We start from the raw sequence: 5,631 nt of genomic DNA on the forward strand, positions 1-5,631 counted from the left end.
TATTTATGGGAGGTACGTAGTTTGTTTTTGGTCTATTTCAAACGCTTTAAGTTTAAAATGATTAAGGAAATGTAGGAAAAGTAAGACGAAGTAAGAAATAGCAATAAAATGTCAATATCAGACAGAATTCCTCATTCGGAATATTTGTTTGTTTTGCCGCCCTGAAAATGCATTGCATATGGCATTTGACGATTTTTATGATACGGATACCTGGCATTGATATCATTATTTTCGGTTGCCCTCTCCTCATTCAAGTACGTGTATGATCTCACTACTTATTGACAAGAGTAGGGGATCTTCCCGGTGTGAGTGGTTCAAACCATTATGCTTACAGTCCGATGACCGCACCTGGGGTCGTATTGAGGTCACCTGAGTTAACGCCCAATGGCAGCCGCTCCAGACCTTTGCGATTCAACACCAGCAATTGTAAGCTCTCATTATTCAGTCCTTGCCCACAAGGAGAGAGTTATTTAAAAAAATCAGGCACACACTGTAGAAAACTTCACACGTCAACGTCCCAAAATGGTAGTAAATAAAATGCGTACAATTAAAAAGATGGTGGAAACTCCATAAGAACAACGAGTACCACTGATTGTTATTACCGTATTGCTTCACTTGCTGTCTTGTTGAATGCAACGTCCACATCATGAAATTGGAATAAAAATAAAAATTTGACTTTCCTCACAAATTGCTGTGCATCATTCAATAGCGTACAAGGTCAAAGTTGAATAACAGATGATTAGCCAATAAAAAAAAAGAATCGGGATGGCTTCTTGTGTCAGGGGTGTACCCACAAGTGAGGAATAATGTTAGCAAACCAGTAGAAATGTAAGTTCTCCGATGAAATGAGCGATGAAACGCTGCCTAGTTAGTTTGACCAAGTGCTGACCTCCTGGCCATATATCTCACTTACTTGTGAGTGACGAGTCGTCTGCGGGGGAAACGGGCACCGCTCGGTGTGTTGTAACCAAACATTGCCGTATTGCTGCAGCTCTACAGGAAAACGTATGGCCTACCACATGCGCGTGTTTGCTTAACAGTTAGGTCACCTACTACTGCTTCATCAGGAAACAGGCTGCGTACTTTCGGCGGCTGTCTAGACACGTCTTTCCACTGCTAACAAGGATATCTACTCTGCTAAAGTTTCTGTAGGGGTATGCTTTGATTGATAAAAAGTTACGGTGAGTGCATCACCTCGCAACACACACACATACACACACACAACACTCCACACCACATCACACACACACACACACACAACACGCCACACTACATCACACACACACACCACTACACAACAAAACATGACACACGTCGCACATTACACAACACATATAACACACGGCAGCATGCAACACTACACACCATATCACACAACATTACACACCATATCACACAACACTACACACAATATCACACAACACTACACACCACATCACACAACACAACACTACACTACACACCATATCACACAACACTACACACCATATCACACAACATTACAGACCACATTACACAACACTACACACCATATCACACATTCACTACACATCACACAACACTCCATATCACACAACACTACACACCACTTCACACACCACATCACACACTGCATCGCACAGCACTACACACCACATCACACAACACTACACACCACATTACACCACATCACATCACACAACACTACACACCACATCACACAACACTACACACCACATCAGAAAAACACACCACGTCACACAACACTACACACCATATCACACAACACTACACACCACATCACACAACATTACAAACCATATATACGCCACGCCACACCAAGTCACACAACTCACTACAGAACACAACACTACACCTTATATCAAAACCACAAAATTCATCAAAAGTAGATTAATTAATCACGCTACAACAAGATAACACCCTACACACCACACCAGGCACAACACAATGCACCACAGCACACATTTTACCACTACTCACACAAACAAACAAACAAACAAACACAAACACACCACCGCGTTAGCCTGAAATCAAACTATACGTTCGCTCCCAAAAATTTGCCGCCAACGACAATTTTTGTGAGCTGCCCTCATGGCTGACACGACTGGGTTTCAGGCTAGCAGCGCGTAGCACACAACAAAGCTAGTACAAACATTTACAGACACCGCACCATATTTCACCACACCATACCATATCGCACCTCACTCGTACACAATGCACTGCACCCACCACAAAGCGAACAGTACACATCAAAAGACACCAAACAAACAACACAACACAACAGCGTGGTGCTGAGATGTAACGTATGGTTTCCGACTACTGATATGTGACCACATACTATTAGATGAATGAATGGTCCATCTCTCAACCATACTCTTCAAGCAGAGGCTTGGGCTTTGTCTTATTTTTGGCGTGTTTTTATGCTTGTTTATCGGGCCTTTTGCACTGGTGTCTTTTTTTACGCCAACCCAAAAGTAAAAAAAAATACCAATGCAAAAAAGAAATTAAACCAAAGCCCAAACCTCTGCTTGGAGTGTAGCTTCATAATTCAGGGGAATTAGAAGGGGCGGGTGAAAACCTCTGTAGCAACATGCGATTTGAAGGGTAAATCCACGTGAATACTGGCCTGCGCTGGCTCGTGTAATCCAGGCACTGCACCACATGTATATGAACCCCTCTACATCGTCTACCTAAGGAATTAACCTATGTTCCACCTATCGTTCATTTAAAAACTTTGCACCCAATGCGATTTCCGGGGAATGAAACTGGATTTCAAAAGTTAATTTCTGGTTTAATCAATGATTATTCTATCAAAGAACATACTGATACATGTGTATATGTGAAGCAAAATGCGATGTCGCTGACGGGAAACAGTTGCTTATTCCCTGCAGTAGGCTACGTCTGGCTATTTTTATGGTGGTACCAAAAATTGACAGACTACTCCCATGGCCTTGGCATGTTTTGCAGCTATTTTAAACACTTCAAGTATGGAATGATGACGAAAATGTGCTACAAAATGGCAGATAATGTTATTATCAGACAGATTTCCTCATCCAGTCCTGAAATTGCATGCGAGTGCCTTTAACTCCAAAACACGCCTGCAATCAAATGCTCTGTCTCTTGGCATAAGGCCAAAGCAAGTAAATTTTATGGATGACATCCTCCGCAGACTCCAAATCTAATGCGAGAGGGCGAAAAAAACAAGGCGTTCCAAAAACCTTGTTAAACAAGAAATGATACCTATATCTTGCTAAGTTTACTGCCAACTATTACAACATCCATTTCTCACTGAAACAAGCTTTGAAAAATTAAAAGTTTTCAATCATTGTACAATTGGTTTGATTCAGTGGGAACATAACGGCCATCATCATATATAAAAGGAATAAAATACATCACTGCATCAAAGTAAAAGACAAAACATTAAATCAGAGCCTTGCAATGTCGTCTCCACATTCCGGCGTGGTAACAGACATATTTTCCCATTTTCGGCATGTTGACCTCTGTCAGAGGGCAACAAAATTTCTTTTTTTCCCCCAAATCAGGCGAAAGTTACATTTTAATGCGCGCGCTGATGTCATCCATAGAAATTACTTACTGTGGCCTAACGGTTCAGATTACGACTCAGAACTTGAGAATGGATAACTGATTTTCACACCAAACAACTAACTACAACAACTGAGGCAATAACTAATCATCAGAAAGATTTCACGGAGGCTGTATACTAGTATGCGGGCCTGTATGGCCATTTTGGTTATAGATATAATGTTTGACAATAGAGTAGTTCAATAAATGTAGCCTAGAGCGATAGTAGTGTCGTCCTTTCTTACATGGTGATCCTAAGTAAGTACTGTATAACTGAAGAAGTTGAGTCCCAGTTTCCAGTTTGTTGGGCAACTAAACATATAACAAGTCAGTATGTACGTAAAGCCCACAAGATCTTGAATTCGTAAAGATCTAGTGGGGTTATGTTTTGCTGTACATGTGCATACGCTACTTATCAGTCCTGTCGCATGCCGGTACTTGTTTAATGCAAGATGTGAGATATAAGTACATATAAATCTATCTATTTATATTTACAACACATGTGGACGAATTGACATAACAGGTGACTATCACCTTTTCAAGATGTCAACCCTGAGACCAGACTGTAGGGTTTGAACTACTCACACCATGAAGGTTCCCTACTCTTTTTGATAAGTGTGGTGGGTTCTTTAACGTGCTCGAGGCGTGGCTCTCCTTAAACACAGGAAATCCTGCTTTACGTCATATCTGAAAAATACGTCCTAGGTACCCATTTTCACCTGTCAAGTCAGAAATAGGTGTTAAGTGCCTTTCCGAAGGGTCATACTAGGGATGCGCTTGCAAAATTTGCAAATATGTTTATAATACTAGTAAGTACCGCGTTTTTATCCATTTGGTCCCATTTCACTTGATTAGAAAAGGTAGCATAAGTTTCAACTACAAGTTACAGTTTTTGATAAACTAATAATATAGAAATATGTCCTATACATTGAGAATAAACGCATATGAGAAACATTTTGCTCCTTTGAAAATTACCGTGAGAGACATGCCCTATTATACCAATTCACCACCAACTGTCCAATTAACAGTACAGTTTGCAAAAACTGAGCAATAATAGCCTCAAAACATTCCAAGAATTCATCAGTTTTATCTTAATTTTGTTCCATCAGCATTATCCTAAGAGTAGGACAATTCCCCGCTATCTACAATACATTTTGGGTTAAATCTATCTGTTCTGTTTCAATTGAATTTGTCATAATCTGGATACATTTTCGTGGTCAATTGGGTGAAAATGTGGCTGTTATAGTTGTATGTTGGTTCTGTGGGGACATCTCTCCCCTGAATACCGTCTCAGACGAAAGGAAAACATTCCAAGATGCAAACGCTGACACAAGGCAAATTGATAACAGAATTGCAAGGCGGAACGGATCCCCCTTTATTTTCAGAAACGTCGTTTTCGTTTAAATTCCCTCCCTCCTGGTCCGGGAGCCGTCCTGACGCCCATCTGTGCGGCATGGCAAGAATTCGGCTCCCGTCGCGGCTCGCCAGCTATTCGGTGGCTGTTTCCCCGGGTAAACACCCCAGTCCAAACTCTACACGAGAAGTCAAATGACAAGATTGATTCGAAATTGAACCGAAATACCCATTTCTGGTCAAAAACAGACATAACGTCATTCCAGAATTCTCGTACATATCTTTACACCGACACAGAACTACTGTAGAGTGGTTGACGTTGTTTGTAACAGTCCGATATGTAGCTGTGCAAATCTATTCTTGGTTTGTGACGACTAAGAGGCTTATTTGCTCGCTAGAAGAGACGGGGGCGTCCTCATTCCCCTACAAGATGTTGGACAGTAGCGGTATTTTCTTGCACAAGTACATTCCAGCACAAACCCACATACACAAACCGAACTGAAGCTATGAAAGCACAGCGTTGTTTTCCTTCTTAGCAATGCGGATTGACTTCAATGCTAACCCCTAAGACTTTATAAAAGCAGAGGCAGACCACAATGCCAGTACAGGTACACTCTGCGCCTAGCCTCCGCCCTCCCGAAAGGTAAACATTCCATATATGTATATTTGCCGAAGCCGGTCGATTTGAATGCTTGT

Source organism: Branchiostoma belcheri, unplaced genomic scaffold, assembly GCF_001625305.1.
Source record: "Branchiostoma belcheri isolate BF01 breed outbred unplaced genomic scaffold, Haploidv18h27 scaffold12, whole genome shotgun sequence".
Classification (NCBI taxonomy): domain Eukaryota; kingdom Metazoa; phylum Chordata; class Leptocardii; order Amphioxiformes; family Branchiostomatidae; genus Branchiostoma; species Branchiostoma belcheri.